This window comes from Phoca vitulina, unplaced genomic scaffold (genome assembly GCF_004348235.1).
Source record: "Phoca vitulina isolate PV1807 unplaced genomic scaffold, GSC_HSeal_1.0 scaffold11, whole genome shotgun sequence".
NCBI lineage: Eukaryota > Metazoa > Chordata > Mammalia > Carnivora > Phocidae > Phoca > Phoca vitulina.
The window spans coordinates 20,114,900-20,134,575 of record NW_022589714.1 but is presented as its reverse complement, the minus strand read 5'-3'; the positions used below and the strand labels follow the sequence as shown (position 1 = coordinate 20,134,575).

The 19,676-nt window shown below is 36.4% G+C and overlaps 1 long non-coding RNA gene across 1 annotated transcript; it reads right to left on the bottom strand.

The window, feature by feature from the left end:
• Positions 1–16,588: 16,588 nt before the first annotated feature.
• Positions 16,589–19,145, bottom strand: LOC116635503. Its single transcript, XR_004300182.1, has 3 exons — positions 18,969–19,145; positions 18,450–18,661; positions 16,589–18,192 (listed from the first exon to the last, which is right to left on the bottom strand). It is a non-coding gene; the product is annotated as an uncharacterized LOC116635503 (long non-coding RNA).
• Between the last annotated feature and the right edge of the window lie 531 nt (positions 19,146–19,676).

The following is a 19,676-nucleotide window of genomic DNA, read 5'->3' as shown; positions in this document are numbered from 1 at the left end:
ATTCTTGCATGATATTATTAGTGATCTTATAAATTTAGAATTCATTCTATGAGATACTTTTATGTTGAAACATCATAATATGATCCTTCAATACCATAGCAAATAACTTTACTCACATCCATGAACAACTTGATTATAAAATCTGCTCTGTAATATTGAAATACAAAATTCTAGATTTTTAAATATAATTTTAAGTGTAAAATGTTGATGCTTCACCTATGAAGAATATATAGCATAAACACACCACTGTATTTAATCTGATTAATAAACATATATGAAAATGTGGGATTGAATTATAAAGAGAAATAAAATTAATGATACAAAATTAAGAGTATATAATATGACACACTTTTTTACAGTGCTACCTTAGAGAAATAGAATGTTCTGAAATGGATTTCCATCAAGAGTCCTGAGAGATGATGCTATCCATTTAAATAGATTTTAATTCATTTTAAATTATAATTGAAATACAAAGCACATGAGATGACCACATTAAAGAGTCATTGTTGAGCAAGACGGAGCTTGATGGCAGTTTTGCTGTCTTCTTGGGAATGCTGAGCAGAGACAATGGCACTTCTGCTAGGAAATCTGGAAGAGCACATTTTATGGACATCTCTGAGGAGCAATTAAATTAACTGAATTCAATTAAAAATTGGCTTAAAATCAAGAGGATATAAACTTAGCCAGGAGAATAGAGCTATGTATTAAAATTTTTTCTTAAACCCTAGACTTTGAGGTAAGAGGTAGAGCATTGCACTGATTCTTTCAGATGCTATCTAGAATGAGATTGTGTTGTTGCAATAATTACAAATCATTTTAATAAGCAAAGACATTCAGAAATTATTTCCAGGTCACCACTTCAAAGGCTAAACTAAGAAACTGAGTATGAACCTAGCCAAAGTATTTGGTTAGAAATCTCTTACATACCACTTAATTTATTCTGATTATAATTTGTTTGACAGAAGCTAGATGTGCCTTAATCTACCTATGTGATACATATACATTTCTAAGTTAATCATTTTTTTTTAAGATTTTATTTATTTATTTGACAGAGAGAGAGAGAGACGACAAGAGAGGGAACACAAGCAAGGGGAGTGTGAGAGGGAGAAGCAGGCTTCCCACCGAGCAGGGAGCCCAATGCGGGGCTCGATCCCAGGACCCTGGGATCATGACCTGAGCCAAAGACAGATGCTTAACGACTGAGCCACTCAGGCATCCCTAAGTTAATCATTTTGATCTAGTTTATTATCATGATTTATGTATTTTTTCTACTTTACTACTCCCTTTGTTAACCTCATCAAAGCACACATGCACAAACACACACACACATACACACAAACACACATATGTAGGAAATGGTAATTTATGGAGACTATGCCAAGAAGATTGTCATTCTATTGTAAACATCTAGGTGAGTAGATAACAAGAATCACAGATTACCTTCTTTTCTTAATGCGAAATTTTCTACTATGTAATTGTTTGGACACCAAGGAATGAAATGGACAGTATGTGTCTCTCCCTAGGTATTTTTGTATTTATCTATTAAATACATGCTAATGTTTGAGTTTGATTTGTGGACCCAATAGAAATGCTTGCTGATAGTGTAGACAATAATAAACTATCTGATTTAATATTGTGTATAAAATAGTATTAAAATAATATAAATGAATAATTATAATTGTTGGATATATTAAATATATATTCTGTATAGAAAAATGATGTTGAATTATCAATAATAGTATAGCAATAAATTATATTGTTCACTACTGTGTGCCATGGACTATTTACTGTGCTAAGCATTTAAGTTGCATTTTTTCACTTATACCTCACATAACTTTATGAAACAGGTATTATTACTATCTCCACCTTATATTTAAGGAACTGGGGATAATAATCAGGACTTAACACTCCTTCCCATTAATCCTAAAACAACTCTATTAGGTGAACATTATTCTCCCCATTTTACTGATAAACAGGTTCAGAAGTTAAGAAACTCAAATAAGTGGTAGTACTACAAATTAAACCCCATACTCTGATTTCAGAATTCACCCTCTTAGCCAGTACAATATGCAAAATATGATCAACCATATCAATATGAATGTTGATGCTGATTTAGCTATATAAATTATCTTTACAGCTGGTACTAAAACATTGCTTGGGGAGGAAGTATCTTTTTTTGGAAAACTACATTGGTGAGCTGCTTGGAGATAATATCTCAATACAGGAGTACAGAGACATGATTGAAAACAAGCTGATTTTTCAGTCATGTTTCTGGAGAGGAGGAAAGAAAATATGGAAGAGGAAGATGGCCATATAAATAAAAGGAATTTTAATATAAATGTCTAATGTGTAATGTCAAATTATGTGTTGTGTAGTTTGTGATATAATTACTCCACAGATGTGAAATTGAGTTTTTAAAGAATTTTTTTAAATTAATTTTTTTATTTGAGAGAGAGGGGAGCATGAGTGGGGGATGTGGAGGAGCAGAGGGAGAGGAAGAAGCAGACTCCCTGTTGAGCAGGGAGCCCGAGGTGTGGAGGTTGGGGCTCAGGCTGGACAGCAGTGCTTGATGGGTGGAGGGTTTGATCCCAGAACTCTGGGATCATGACCTGAGCCAAAGGCAGATGCTTAACTGACTGAGCCACCCAGGTGCCCCTAAAGCATTCTTATTAAGACTCGGGAGACATAGAAGACTACTAATGACATCAGATCTGTCTATTATCTATCTATCTATCTATCATCTATATCTATCATCTATCTATCATCTGTCTGATAGAGGCTATTGTAACAAAGCTCCCCTAATTTACTAAACAGATTGTCTAAATTGGCTGGCTCATTTTCATTACTAGGGGAGTCATTCAAATATTTCCTTCTCATGCATAGGCTTTGAAAATTTTTGATCTTATCTGATAACAGTATCTCTCATACAAATTTATACCTGAACAGGTTGAGAAAAGATGGAAATGAAATGCCTGTGTTAAAAAGAAAGAGTAAATTAAAATACCAAAAATGTTAAACATATGATGTAGGAATTTGATCAAAATTTAGGTTTGTTAAATCTAAAATCTGGCTCCATTCCACATTCCAATGGACATGAAAAGAATATACAAAGAGGAATGAAACTTCTTTTGATATATTATCCTAGATCTGATATGCTATGCAGGTCTCAACATCAATTTTCTTTACATAACGGGGGAGATAACCTGATTCTAAAAGTCTTACTGAATTTGAATGGAATTCTGAGATTTTATGAACTCCATGGGCATTGAGATGAGAATTTGATATCTTGGCTATATAGTGATTATTTCTGGAAGCTCAGAAGTGTAAAAATTGTCTGACAATTTGTATAATGTTCTCTTCAAAATTTTCCATGAGTCCTTTTCTCATTTTGGATTAAAGTAATTGATAAACTTAACAATTTTTTTTAAATGGAAATATTGGTTATTGTATCAAATTAATTCTTATACCTAGTAATTGCTTGGAAAGAGTGTTGCAATTTAGTAAGACATAATAGGGACTCCAAAACACCACTTAATACTTTTTAAAATGTCAATAACTAATAACAGCCAAAATTAAATATTAAAAGTAAACTCACATGAACTGTTTTCAATGATTATTACAATCTGCTTTTTGCTGTAAACACATGGCAGAAATTTAATTTTCCAATTATTTGGGTTTTATTATGGAAACATTCAATTATATTGTCAAAGTCATACTCTTTGAGTGTTTTTCAGAAGGTTATAAGTAATTTGACATTAGGTAGAAATATTCATCGCAGAATAAAAATTTATATTCAAAGTCTCATCTAACAAACTGTTTAATCACATGGATTGAAAAAATATGAAAATTGTTAACACATGTCTTGGATCCATTCTTGTGCAACCCTTGAAAATAATATAATCATTAAATAATCAAAAATGGAAAATAAGTTTAAAGATTACAGTACCATTGTCTTATATGTAGGAAAATTTAAATAGATATTTGATAGTTTTCTATTTCTCCCATTGTCACTGAAATAAATATGAGTTTAAAATGCTAACATTTTTCCTGAACTTTTTATTCATTTACCCAGGTTTGGTTATATAAAATTATTCAACATAATTAGGAATATATCTGAATGGTGGCATTATATGTCACTAATAAATACCTGCTATAGTCATAAATGAGAACACATTTATGTATAGATATTTGCTGCTTAAAAAATTCATATCCTGTCATATAAGAAATATTTTTTTAAAAGAATTTAAATATGTTCAGAATTTACTAATACCCAGTCAGACTCCAAAGTTTAAGGCCTAAATGTTACTATCTGTAGAAAACTGTTTAACTCAAATATTTTTCTATAGCAGGATTCTTTCTTTTTTTCTTTCTTCCTTACTTCTTTTCTTTTTTTATTTTTCTTTTTTTTTTTTTGCTTTTCATGTAAAGAAAAAATATATAGCCAAATAAGCTTAAATAGTTATATTTTAACAGTTAAAACATATACTCAGAGTAGGTATATATATCAGCTATTTTGAACTTTTCTCTGCAGGGTACTGGGAGTATTTGATACAGCAAGTAGTCTAGTCTAAATTAAATACAAGTAAATGACAGTTACAACGTTAGATGTGGAGTCTTTCTTCCTTCTCTCTGCTCAGTACTATGTCTACTGTTCCAGGTCAAACTTTTTCTTTGCCTTGAGAGCAGGAAACTTTTGTATTCATCATTATATCAACAGTGCTTGACTCAGAGTCATATAAATATGCTTGTAAACAGTGCCAAGAGTTACCAGTCATTGAGGTCCTTCTCATTCCCTCCATCATATTTGGCACTTTTTCATGTTATGCCTATTAATGACAATGATATGAAGTGGTATTGTTTTAATAACTAATTTTTTTAAATACCGAGACTCAGATGTGAAGTGACTTATCCATGTGTACACAGTCATTAGGAGGCTGACTCAGAATTCAAACTGTCTCAAAATCTATCCTGTAGCACTAACATGTTTGGTTATCTTTGCACTGTGGGCCATGATAATCTTCTTTGAATTATTTAAAATACTGCACACATGCTGCTGGAACAAAGGCACAACAAACATTCTTCTTAAATGGTTGCGTCAATAAAATTCTATTAGTTCTATGAATAGCCTTCTTTTACTTCCATGAATTTCATCCACAATTTTAATTAATTAATTTCAAAGTGCACCCATCAAAACTTTCAGCAGTTAAAAATGTTTAATCTATCTAGGCCCAGATAAAATGGCTCACCAGGATAACTTCACATTGTGTGAAAGTTGCCCACTCTCAGCTGCTATAATGCAGGTCCCAGTGCAGAAAGATAAACAATGCTTAGATTTTATCATCAAGTACGAGAAGATAATGTTATGTATTTTTGTTGACATAATCTAATATAATAAAAACGTACTTTGGGGAATTAGATGAATAATTATTTCATTCAGAAATTAAAATAAAAATATCAAAATAGAAATCATTTTGGAAATGGTAAGCCTAGACCATAAAAACCTAGCATTTCATCTCAGCTCTGGCTAGATAACATTGGACAATTAACTGTTGATTCCCGTGTCTCAGTTTCCTTATCTGTAAAATGAGGATCTTGAACTACACCATTCTTTTCCAAACTTGTTTGATCATAAGAATCACTTAGGGTCACGGTTACCAATATAGCCTGGAAAGCCAAGAGAATCAGAATTTTTGAGGAATGGGCTTAGGGGTGTGTATTGAACACCCTGTTGTCACTGATGATGGGACAAGTTTCAGAAATACAGAAATGAAGTGTTTCTAGTGTTGATTACAGTTATGAAGATTCATAATTCAATTTTATAATTCTGTGACAAACTTTTATATGGAAAAATTGAGTAGATAAACCAAATGATTTATCATTGCCAATATTTGTGCTTAATCTAGATTTCTTTTCCAGTTTATAAGTTACTTTCTTGAAGAAAATAAAATATAGCTTCATACATATTCTGTTGTTACTGGAGGCCCTAAATGAGAACAGCATGAAGAATGAAATTTTGAGTAAAATAAAGTTACATGTGTGAAGCATGAAATTCTTTCTACATTTAATGTCTTCAGTTATTCAGAAGGTAACTTTTGTTGAATAAGGATGCTTCATTTTTAGCCTATGGGGAAACTGAATAAGCTGATATGGATCTGCATTTTTATAACTTAATGGTAGATTAAAGTTAAATTTTTACTAGTTCTCATTCAGTTTGATTCAAGAGAAGAACAGAGGGAAAAGATTAATAAAATTCATGCTGAATCCCCTTCTCTTTCCTATAAAGAAAATATCTTCTCTTTCTTATAAGGAAAATATGAAGATGCACTTAGATAATTAATATCAAATTAGCAGTTTGTTTTTCCTTTTAACTCACTGAATAATTTCTTTATAGTTTATGTTTTAAGAATTAAAATGTCACCTGAATATTGTGCCTACAAGGTGGACAGCATCAACTTCAGAGAAATACTGAGTGGACTCTGGGATATAGAGAAATTATTTCAGATGTTGACACTGAAAGAGTCAATTAAGGTGGCTTAGCTGGCTTTAAAAAAAAGAACATTCTGAAAATTGTTTACCAATTTTTCCCTTAGTAGAGCAACTAAGATCATAGAAAGAGAGTGTTGATATGGAAATAGCAAATTTGCCTGAGATTTAACCTCCACAGCAAAATCAAAAGATAACTTATTTTTTAAAATTCCTTCTCTATACATTGGACCTGTCAGTTGGTATTAAAAATCAGTATATATACAAGAGAATTTAGTAAACCAATTGCCTTCCTAAGAACTTTGAAAATTTTTATACATCACTTTATCTTTAAGGAAAAATATTTTTAAATTATTTAAAAAAATAAATCGCCCCAAATGGATAATCTACGTAATAACTCCTGTTAAATAAGGCCAAAATTCTGAGAGACAGTTGCATCACTATGAACTCTCAGACTTAGATAAAATTTTGTAAGGATATTTTTTTCTCTCTCTCTTTTTTTAAGATTCTATATTTATTTGAGAGACAGAGTGAGCGAGAGAGAGCACAAGCAGGGACAGAGGGGAGGAAGAAGCAGGTTCCTCTGCTGAGCAGGGAGCCCAACAGGACGTGGGGCTAAATCCCAGGACCCTGGGATCATGACCTGAGCCATAGGCAGATGCTTGACTAACTGAGCCACCCAGGTGTCCCAAAATTTTGTAAGGATATTAGAAAGAGAGAAAAATGTCCACATGAAGGAAGATTTAAAAAAAAGTTTAAATATGTAATAATAACAGGAAGTCTGAAGAAGACTCTATGCTCATGGCACAGAATGTTTAAAGATAAAGAAGACAGAGGGAAAGCAACTTTATTCAACTCCTATTTTTATTTCATCTTCTATCGGAAAATGAATGATCTTTCACCTTAAAAGTATGGTCCTGCAATGTTTAAAAGAGATGATACTCCAGAAATCAAGAAAATAGTAAAAGGATACTTATATATTTTATATTGATTCAAATGTCTTCATCTAGAAAAATTGCATCATAGTATATGTAAAGGAAGTATAAAAGTTCTTATGAAACCATTTTCAATGATTTTTGAAAAATCTTGTAAAGGAAGTGGGCACAGAAAAAAATTTTAGATGGTAGACGTTGACTTTATTTTAAAAGGGAGAAAGAACTTATTTCTAGAAATCATAGTTTAATGAATTCAGTACTGATCCCTGGAAAAATTATTCAATAAATTATTTAATAGGTGGTTTGTGAATATATAAAAAGCAAAATAGTGATAAGTAGGAATCAGCCTGGATATACTAAGTTCTGCTGGGGACATTACAAGAGAAGAATGTTGTAGGCATAATGCATATGCATCTTATTCCAAAATATTTGACATAATCTGGCATATTCCTGGAAAGGGAGGATTAGCAAGGGTTGTTTGGCTAAACAGCAGCCTGTAACAATTAAAAGAATATCAAGTAGTGTGCTAGCCAACAAATATTTATTGGGTGCTGTCCCAAGGGCTAATACTGTGACATAAAAGACTATTCCAACCCTCTAAAAATGTATATTCTAATAGAAAAGATTCTAGTGGTGTGTTACTGGACACTGTATTTACAATGGACTTATTTAACACTGTTCACTAACTTGGATAAGCACATCAGATATGCAGATGCCATTGATTATGGAATAATAATTAATGTTTTGAATGACATAATCCACTAAAATGTCCATAAACAGAGTGTGCACCATGTACCACACATTCTTTACTATTCCTTCCGCTGACAGAGGTGATTGCACCATCAACTAGAGACATTCTTCCTGAATGCCCCCTCTTCTTCCACAGGCACCTTGAATCTGGGCAAGCTTAGTGAATGCTTTGACTAATAGAATAATGTTAGATGTGATGTTGTGCCAATTTCCAGACATAGGCCTTAATATACTGGCAGCTGTCTTTTTCTGAACACTGACTCATGGAAGGCCGCTGCAACGCCATGTGGAAGACCGAGTAGGTCTATGGAGAGGCCCATGTGAAGAGGTACAACAGTTCCTGCTGGGCCCCCAGTCAATAGCCAGCACGAAATGTCAGTCATGTGAGTAAGCCTTCTTGGAAGTGGATTTTTCAGATACAGTTGAACTGTCTATCCCAGACAACATTGCAAGGCACAGAAACAAGCTTTCCCACCAGCAGAAGGTTGCATATTTATGACAAAAGCAAATGGTTGTTATTATTTTAAGTTATCATGTTCTTGGGACCCTTGGGACTCTCTCTCTTTAAAGATTTTATTTATTTGACAGAGAGAGAGAGAGCAAGCGAGGATGAGCAGAGAGGAAGAGGAAGGGGCGAGGGAGAAGCAGGCTCCCCACTGAGTGGGGAGCCTGATGCAGGACTAGATCCCAGAACCCCAGGATCATGACCTGAGCTGAAGGCAGACACTTAACCAACTGAGTCACTGAGGCGTCCTCTTTTTGTCTCTCTTTCTTCTCTCTCTCTCACACACACACACGCACACACAGGATCAAAAATCCAATTGTTTGTATATATGTGCGTATGAATAAATAAATAAAAACAATAAAAAAACAAATAAATAAATAAATCACTCCATCAAAGTATTGTAATTGACTGTCACTTCTATATGAGCCAGCAGTATACAGATTCACTAATAGATGCACTTATCCAAATCCAGTCATCCTTCCTATATCAAATCATTGACAAATTCTATTGATTTTATCTCTAAATATCTTTTGGATACTCTTTCTCCAACTCCACTAATGCCACCATTGTCACTAACATAATTGTCTCCTCACTTGTTTTTTCACATCCATTCTTACCTTCCTCAAATCACTCATCATACTGAAGTGAGAATGTACTGTCAAAAATGTAACTCTGAGTGACTTACTTCTCTGTTTACAATCCTTCAATCAATATTGTTATTGGGATAAAGACCCACTGGTTTTTAACCTAATCCTTGTCAACAAATTCAATTGCCACAGACCCCTTCATTCTTTTTACTCCCCTCAGCTTTTCTTTCCTTTTCTAGAATGTGTTCTGCTCCTTCCTGCCTCAATACCTTTGCACATTCTGTTTCCCTTGCCTGGAATGATTGGTAATCTCTTATTGTCCTTCAGATCTCTGATCAAATGTCACTTCTTCGGGTAAATGTTCTCTGTCCTCTCACTCCAGGTCTCACATTTCCCTTCTTCCACCACACACTCCACACCTCTCATAGCATCATATCTTTATCCTCTGAGACATTTGACACATTTGCAAGTTATAATTATGTAGTGGCTAGCTGTTAATTAGCTATCTCTACCGATAGAAGCAGTCATCACAAGGGTGGGGATTATTCCTGTTGTCTCTCAAACATCTTACAACATGTCTTATGTGGAATATATGCTTAGTACTTATGTGGTGAATACATCAATGATTAGCTCATTTCTGGTAGTTGAAAGCTTTTTGTCCTCATATGGAAAATCATCAGATATTCATCCTTGCAACTACAGAGTTTGGCCAACTAGACACCCAGTGAATGTTTAGTCATTTGAACTGAACAAATAGAATTTTTTTATATCTACACTGGAAAGTTAAAATATGGAGTACTTTCAACAACTATGGCATCAAAGAGCTGTGACAAACTGAGACAAATTCAATGGAAAACAGCCATAAAGATTAGAGACTTTGGAGACCATGTCACATGAGAAATGTCTGAAGGAAATAAAGTGTTTGGTCCAGAAAAGAGACAACTCTAGTTGTGATACAAATATATGTTACATAGTTACTAAAATTACACAGTTACATAAAATAACTCCAATGAGCAAAGCTAATACCAGTATGTGGAGTTTACCATGTTGCAAATTTCAACCAACTCCTTCACTAAATATCTATTAAGCACTTACAATGTGCCTTGCACTATGCTAGGCAAGAGTATATTGTGATGGGTTATAGGCCAATGAGGAAGACAAATAAAGAACAATTTAAAAATTAAAAATTAGCAAGTACTATAAAACAGACAAATAATTATCTTTAAAGAGAATATAAGAGAAGAGGCCATGCATCAGGTGGTTTAAAAAAAGAAAGCTTCCTTAAAGAGAGAATTTTCATTGGTAAGAATGAGAAGTGGGGCAGCTACTCTGGAAAACAGTATGGAGATTCCTCAAAAAATTAAAAATAGTACTACCATATGACCCAGCAATTGCCACTACCAGGTATTTATCCAAAGGATACAAAAATACTGATTTGAAGGGGCACATGCACCCCAATGTTTATAGCAGCACTATCAATGATAGCCAAATTATGGAAAGAGCCCAAATGTCCATCGATTGATGAATGGATAAAGAAAGCATGGTACACACACACACAGGAATATTACTCACCCATCAAAAAGAATGAAATCTTGCCATTTGCAACAATGTGGATGGAACTAAAGTGTATTATGCTAAATGAATAAGTCAGTCAGAGAAAGACAAATACCATATGATTTCACTTATATGTGGAATTTAAGAAACAAAACCAACCAACCAACCAAACAAAAAAAACACAGATGAACATAGGGGAAGTGAAAAACAAAAGAGAGGGAAGCCATAAGAGAATCTTAACTACAGAGAACAAACTGAGGGTTAATGGAGGGGAGGTGGGCAGGGGATGGGCTAAATGTGTGATAGATATTAAGAAGGGTACTTGTGTTGATCACTGGGTGTTATAGGTAAGTGATGAATCACTAAATTCTACACCTGAAACCAATATTACACTGTATGTTAACTAACTAGGATTTAAATAAAAATTTGAAAAAAAAAGAGAATTTTCAAAATGAAATCTGAGAGATGAGAAAAGTGCAGCCAATGAATGCTTTCCCAACAGCAAGAGAAAGAAAGTTCATTCCTTATATATGAAGGCTATTTAAAGGGAAAAAAAAAAATGGTGTCTTTTAGGCACAGAAAAAAGGTTAAGGTAACTTGAGTATCATAAGTAAGCAGAAGGGTGGCTCAGGATGAAAGGGAAACAGTAATCAGATGATGTAGGGCACTGCAGACCATGATTAAGGGGTTGGATTTATTATATGTACCATTAGTAATAGGGTTAAAAAAAATGAAACAAAAAGATTTTCAACATTTTTTGAAAGGACACATTTAATATATCAGAATGTGAATGTCTTTGGAGACAAGATCTTTAAAAAGGTAATTAAATTAAAATGAGGTATGGGCCTCCGTCCAATCTGACTGATGTCCTTATTAAAGGGGGGGGGGGCGGGGAGAGATTAGTACGTACAGAGACACCAGCGGTACAGCAGACATAGTGGGACGACCGTGAGAAGAAATAGCAAGAGTGTGGCCATCTGCAAGCCATGAAGAGATCTCAGAGAAAATCAAATATGCTGTCACATTGATCTTGGACTTACAGTCTCCAGAACTGTGAGAAAATAAATGTCTGCTGCTTAAGCCATCCAGGCTGTGATACTGTATTATGGCAGACCTAGCAAACTAACACAAAGTGGAACAGACAGCACTATCAAGGGATTGAATGTGAGAGTGATAGAAAATGAGGCAGCAAGCAAAATTCTCATGTTTGTAAGATAAATAATTGGGTAGATAGTGGTGCTATTTCCTGTGATGGGAAGACTGAAGAAGAACACATTTCTTTGGAGTAATCAGTTTTGTTTTGATTACCTTAACTCTGAAATGACTGTGAGACTCAGAGACTATGAGACTGTGAGATATCAGTTACACAACTGACTACATAAAAATCTAGAGCTCGGAAGAGATTTCCTAGCTAAAGAAATATACATGTGGGTGACTGTGTGTTTGTATGTAAGAATGTATGCACACATACATTCTTTTTTTGTCATTTTATTTATTTACTTACTTGTTTGTTTGTTTATATTTTAATTCCAGTATACTAAACTTAGAGTATTATATTAGTTTCAGGTGTCCAATATAGTGCTTCAACAATTCTATGCATTACTCAGTGCTCATCATGGTAAGTGTACTCCTTAATGCCCATCACCTATTTCACCCATCTCCTCACCTACCTCCCCTCTGGTAACCACAAGTTTGTTCTCTAGAGTTAAGTCTGTTTTTTGTTTTGTTTCTTTTTTTCTTTGTTCATTTGTTTTGTTTCTTAAATTTCACATATGAGTGAAATTATATGGCATTTGTCTTTCTCTGACTCATTTCACTTAACATTATACTCTCTAGATCCGTTCATATTGTTGCAAGTGGCAAGATTTCATTCCTTTTTACGGCTGAGTAATATTCCATCTCCAGGGAAGACATACAGATGGCTAACAGACACATGAAAAGATGCCCAACATCATTCATCATCAGGGAAATGCAAATCAAAACTACAATGAGATATATCACCTCACACTTGTCAGACTGGCTAAAATCAAAAACAAGAAAAAACAAGTGTTAGCAAGGATGTGGAGAAAAAGAAACCCTCATGCATTGTTGTTAACAAAGCAAACTGGTGCATCCACTGTGGAAAACATGATGGAGGATCCTCAAAAAATGAAAAGTAGAATTACTGTATGATCCATTAATTCCACTACTGGGTATTTATCCAAAGAATATGAAAACACTAATTCAAAAAAGATATATTCACCTCTATGTTTAGTTTATTGCAGCATTATTTACAATAGCCACATTATGGAAGCAAGCCAAGTGCCCATGGATAGATGAATGGATAAAGAAGAAATGGTATATGTATACAATGGAATATTACTCAGCCATATATACATTCTTACAGTGACATTTGGTATTAGAGGATGTATTAGATCACCAAGGGAGAGATGGTAGAGAAATAAGGGAATTAGACTTAATAGTTATCTCTAAGGAACTGGCATTTTAAGGTCATGTAGAAAAAAAACAAACAGAAAGTGACTGGGAAGTCAGTGTAGTCTAGGAGGGTATGATAAAATGGAAATCAAGATGGAAAGAAGTGGTTTTAAAAATGTAGGGTATAGGAAGCAAAATGGTGCTAAAAGTTGGAGTAAAATGAAAAAAGAATTATATCTATCAACTTGGCAACATGAAGGCCTTTAGTGACCTTGGCAAGAACTTTTTCAGTGGAACAGTGAGGCTGGAAGCCAATTAGAATGAATTGAGAAATGAGAAGGAAGTGAGGAAATGAAGTGATTGTGATAGACTGCTTTTTAAAGATTAGTTATGAAGGAGAAATGAGAAATAGGGATTGTTAATTAAAAATTGTTTTAGGGGGCGCCTGGGTGGCTCAGTCGTTAAGCATCTGCCTTCGGCTCAGGTCATGATCCCAGGGTCCTGGGATGGAGCCCCGCATCGGGCTCCCTGCTCCGCGGGAAGCCTGCTTCTCCCTCTCCCACTCCCCCTGTTTGTGTTCCCTCTCTGTGTCTCTCTCTGTCAAATAAATAAGTAAAATCTTTTTTAAAAAATTGTTTTAGAATGGCCATACTGCTTTAAAATATCTGCCTACTGATAGAAATGATCCTGGAGAGAGGGAGAGATTTTTGGTTTGTGTGAGATTCAATAGAAGATCTGAGATACTTATGGAATGGATGGCTTTTGAGATAAGAGCAATATCTCCGTAGAGACTGGAAGAAAGGAGAAAATGGGTGAAGACACAGGTTTAATGAATTTATTATGTAAGATGAGGGAGTTCCCATATGATTACATCTGTTTTATAAATGAAGACTAAAGAAAGTTATTAATTAGGGGCGCCTGGGTGGCTCAGTTGGTTAAGCAACTGCCTTCAGCGCAGGTCGTGATCCTGGAGTCCCAGGATCGAGTCCCACATCGGGTTCCCCGCTCAGTAGGGAGTCTGCTTCTCCCTCTGACCCTCTCCCCTCTCATGCTCTCTCTCACTCTCTCTCTCAAATAAATAAATAAAATCTTTAAAAAAAAAAAGAAAGTTATCAGTTAGAATTGAAGAGTTGAAGGGAAGGTTTAAGTTTTAATAACCAAAGGAAAGTTACAAAATATTCATTGGGCATAATAGGAGAGTGAGCTTATAAATGACAGCTATGAGTGACAGCCTGTGTGGTGAGGCCATGTGAACCTGGTGATTATGAATGCATAGGGACATCAGATTGCCTAAGGGTGTGAAGTTCTTCCCCAGTGTTCTGCTTCACGGGTGCTGGCTCAGAGACAGCAGAGGTACAGTACAGGATGCATGGTGATTCAGCCATGAAAATGTAATAGAAAGTTGAAAGTTTTAAGTAAATTATTATAATAATGGGCATGGAATCCATAGGATATGTATTAGTTACCTATGGTTGTATAATAGGCTATCCCTAAACTTAGCAATTGGAAACAGGAAACATTTGATATCATATAGTTTCTGCAGATCAGGAAGCCAGGAACAGCTTAGCTGAGTGGTTCTCATTCAGAGTCTCTCATGAGGCTACTACCAAGATATTGGCCAGGACATCTCAAGACCTGACCGGGGAAACTTCCACTTCTAAGCTCACTCACATAGCTATTGACAAGAGATGGCATGTCTTCACAAAATAGCAGGTTTTAGTCAACAGAAGATACAGAGAGAACATTCTGCATAAAGGTGTGTTGGAATAGAAGAGCAAAGAGATCTAAAAGGCCAAGTGGGAGAATCTGGTGGGAAGAGAAATAGTAGGAATGAATGAGTCAGGATTGGTAAGGAACAGAGCTGGAGAAACACAACAGTTCAGAAATAATAGGTAATCAATAGACCTCAATCTCTGGTGTTGATTAAGGTCAACAGATATGCTGGTCCTCAAAACTTTAGTTCTTGTCATCATTATTGGTAGGGTCGGAACTCATTCCGAGAGGAAAAAAAAATGATCACAGTGAGGGAAGAGTAAGAATGTAATGGGTTACCTTTACATTAGCAGGTGGCAGCCAGGAAGGAAGCGTAAAGCTGGTAAAGCTATGGAGTTCTGAAGTTTTTTTCATAATAAGAAGAAAGAAGAAGGGGAGGAAGAGGAGTAAGAGAAGAATAAGAAGGAGAAGTTCTTTCAGTTCATAGTAAATATGCTAATTTTAAGCAAAGGTAAGTAAGTACTCACCTATTTAATCATGTAATATTTTGATTTTATTAACACAAAATATTAATATATTAGTATTATATATTAATATATCATATTAATAAAATAGTAATATATTAGTATATTATAGTAAGTAATAGTTAAGGTTCATATCTCTGGAGTTGTTACATTAATTTCCTTTTATTATGGAATTAGTGGTTTTCAAATTCTTTGTGTGTGTGAGTGTGTACTAGAGACATTAAGTATTGAAAAATTTGAGCATATTGAAAAGGAATAATCTACAAACTTATTTGTGCTTTTTTTACATTTTTAAATTTTATTTATTTATTTTTTATTTATCTCACGACCCCGAGATCAAGACCTGAGCTGAGATCAAGAGTCGGACATTTAACAGACTGAGCCACCCAGGCATCCCTGTTTGTGCTTCTTAAAGACTTACTGAAGAAAAGTTCTAAAATTTGTAAGTGGTAATATAGTAATACCACAAGGACTATGAGAGAAAGGGGTGAGGGGGAAGGAAACACTTTCTAAGACTAAGTAAGCATATTCCAAACATATTCTTATCATTTGAGTCCGAGAATTGTGCAGGTGATACTGAATTTAGCAATAATCCTGGAGGATGGGGTTCTTTTTTTTTTTTTCCTTCCAAAGATAGAAGGACTAAACAGCAAAAAATAAAAAGCAATAGAAGAAAAAGATAATTATACTTGGAAATCTCATTTCTCTGAAGTAATCTTTTAAAATGTATAAATAATAGGAGAGATAAATTTGGAAGACTTTAACTTTACATGCCTGGGCCAATTTAAAATACAAGTTTATATTCTGATGTGTTGACACTGATTTCTTAATAGTCCTTTCGAAAGGTGGCAGGGAAACTTAAATGAAAATTAGTTTGTACAATTAATCTGGTAGTTTTGGGGTGAGAATACTTTATTACTAAAGAGAAATAAAAAGGAGCCTAGTAAAACCATGCTCCCAAATACATGTGTAATAACTGAAATACATATGAACATATTATATATATGTATGTGTATGCACTTTATATATAATGTATGCATATATACACACACGTATATATGTGTGTATGTGTTAAATATGGGTCTGTGTTTGTATATATACCGACATACATACACAGATACACACAGGCACTTGTGAGAGGCAAATGAAGGCTCATAATTATAATCTGAAATGGTGATTTTTAAAATGTATTAAAACATAAAAACAGACCAATCTCAATAGAGAGGAAAGGACACAGAGAGCCTACAGTACGTAAACTGCTGCTCTTTTTATTGTTGGGTCAATATATCAGCAGTGCTTCCACATGGAACATAGTAGACATGAATCAGGGTGGTTCTTCCTTGGTTTGCCTTTGGATTGTGCTGTTGTCAGGGTTCAGAGACCAGATTCTCCATACATGGTTCTTTTTGTGATTCTTGATTATGACCCCCTGAGGAAGTCAGACCAGCCTGGGGTTACTGGAGATGGTGTCTTGCTTGGCATATTTATCATCCACAAATCATCTGCTATAAATATACCTCAGCAGGATCATCATCAGGCTGGCTCAGTAGCCTGCAATTTATGAAGGTTATGGGAAACAGTGTGAAGGGTGAAGTGCTTTATTAAGGGTGGCTTTCTCCCTGACCCAGCCCTGTGTTCTACTTGAATATAAATGACCCTGGGAATGAGTACTCCTTTCCATTTAGGATTAAGTATTTTTAAATTGTCCCCTTCAGCTGTTATTCTTATGATACTATGTCATGACTTTAAGATTTTCTAAGAAACATCAAAATCACAGTGTTCGAAGATAATGTGAGAAATTACTAGATGCAAGATAGCTATATATCTAAACCTCACATTGTTTCCTCTACTTTTTTTCCATTTTTTTAGCATTTGTCATCAATCTCTATTTTTGCTTCTGGCAAAATAACAGAACTAACCAAAATGTCTTGCAAATATCATAATTATTATCTCTATGGAAGTTGAAATAAAGGAAATGTGATTCTCTTTTGTATTGCTGAATGTTGTTTGTTTTTAAAAGAAAACGTGTTTGCTTCAGACACAATGTTTTGGATTATGCCCTAGACATAAACCTTATTTTCCTTTCACATTCCCTTAAATGAATAAAAAATATTGTAATGAACCAAAAATGATACGAAACCAAATCGCCACACAGGCTGCTCTCTCAGCCAGTGAATGTTCCTGGAACATGGTTAAAGCTTGTTGGTTGGGGAATGATTAACCGTTTCCCTTACAGGATGTTATTCTGAACACTTGTCCTAGAAGAAAAAGCCTTGAAGAGGGTCACCCTATCAATATGTATTAAGAAGTAAAGGGCCAATTTTAATATTTCAAACAACTCCAGTGAATAAAAGATCCTTGGCACCTTTCTGTTTTCACTATAGTCCTCTTTTAAAATGATGTTCTTCACTCTCCATCTGCCCCAGGGGAGAGGAACAACAAGAGGAAGAAAAATGCAGAAAGAGTACAGAGAAAAAAAATGATGGAAATTTGTTTTATTCCACTTCACCTGACGCTTAAGCCACTCACCCTTAGGAAGACTCCAACACTTTATATGAATTAGTCATTGTGGTCTCCCCCGCCATATCACCATACTATTTGCCACTTGTTTTGCAAACCACCAACTGCGTTTACAAGTAGAGACATAATCAGTAGGCGAATGACCTTTTGCAGCATTGTATCTGAAGCTAGTTCATCAAATACTCGTCAGCCAACTGTCCAGGGGGCTAAATAAATAAATAAATTAATTAATTAATTAAAGGTGGGGAGTGATGGAAATTTCTTTTTTTTTGCTGCTAAATAGAGAATCTGGTAGCCTTTCCTCCCCCTTTCCCTTTTTTTTTTTTTTTTTTTTTTCCACCTCTGTCCACAAACCTGTTACTAAGGAAACTTGAAAAGGAATCAGATACATTAAGAAAACAAAAGTTTAGACCCCACAACCACGATCCCATTGCCATGCAGAAAGCAATGCAAGATGCCCAACCTCGGTCGCCGCACCGCGGTCCTGACAAAGCCTGTATCTAGCCAGAACAAATAAGATGTTAACTGCAGCCTCGCTGAGAAAAACTAGTATTGTTCCAGCCAGAGACACGCAGCATTTCAGGAGCCGAGATGTGCCCCCTCCGCTGAGGACTGGATCAATTCATCTGAATCCCGGTGATGAAATGACAGCTCTTCGGCGGCGACAGGTCCGCGCTGAAAGAAAGAAAGACGACCAAGTCCAGTATTTACTTCCCACCCGTCAGAGTCGCCTTCCAGTCCTCCGCACCCCCCTTGCCTCGCCTCCCAGTGAGTTTCTCTTACAGTTGGTCGCCGCCAGCCCCAGCGGTGGGAACTGAGGATGCAAAAACCTCCCAGACGCAGAAAATACTGCTTTCGGGACGTGCTTGGTTTTGAGTAGCCGTGACGTGCAGGCTCACGGCGGCCCTGGCTGGAGCCCCGCGGAGCCCCCCTCCCGCCCGCCTCTCTCCCGCCCTCCCGCCGGGCCTCCCTCCTTTCTCACCCCGCCGCTTCCCTCCTCTCCTCTCACACACACCCGCCCGCGCCTTCGGGAGGCAGAACTTCGGGAAGGCACAGCTGCGGCGCGGCGCTCGTCGAGCCTCGAGCCGGCAGCCTGGGGCACCGCACGGGTGCTAGCGCAAGGCGCGGGGCGCGCCCGGGGACGCGCGCGCGCACGAGCACGCGGGAGACCGGCGCGCGGGCGCACACCCCGGGGACGCGCACCCCCTCCCTCGCGCGCGCCCCGGGGAGAGCGAGCGCCGCGCGCCGGCGCGCATACCCGAGACAGAGCTTTACTATCTCGCTCCCTCTCGCGCCCCTCCTCGCTGGGTATTCAAACAGCTTTCCGACATCACCAGCCAAGGATTTTTCCCCCCTCTCCTTAGTCGCGGTCCGTCCATCAGTACCTGCGGGGGGGGAGGAGGAGGAGGGAGGAAAGCGGAAAGAGGAAAAAGCATAAGCTTGAGCCTTCCGATCCGACCACGAATACTCCTGTAATAAACCCACCACCCCAACAAATCTGCCTTAGCAGCCGCTGCTGTCGCCGGTCACTTCTCGTCTCAGCGCTTCCTTTGCTTCTTGGCTAATCGGTTTGTTGGGCTTCGATTTGATAAAACAAATCGTTGCTTTTAAGCCACTTGCATTTGTTTGTTTGTTTGTTTCCTTAGAGGCTCTCTACGGGGGGCTTCCTCCCCCCCACCCCCACCCCCTC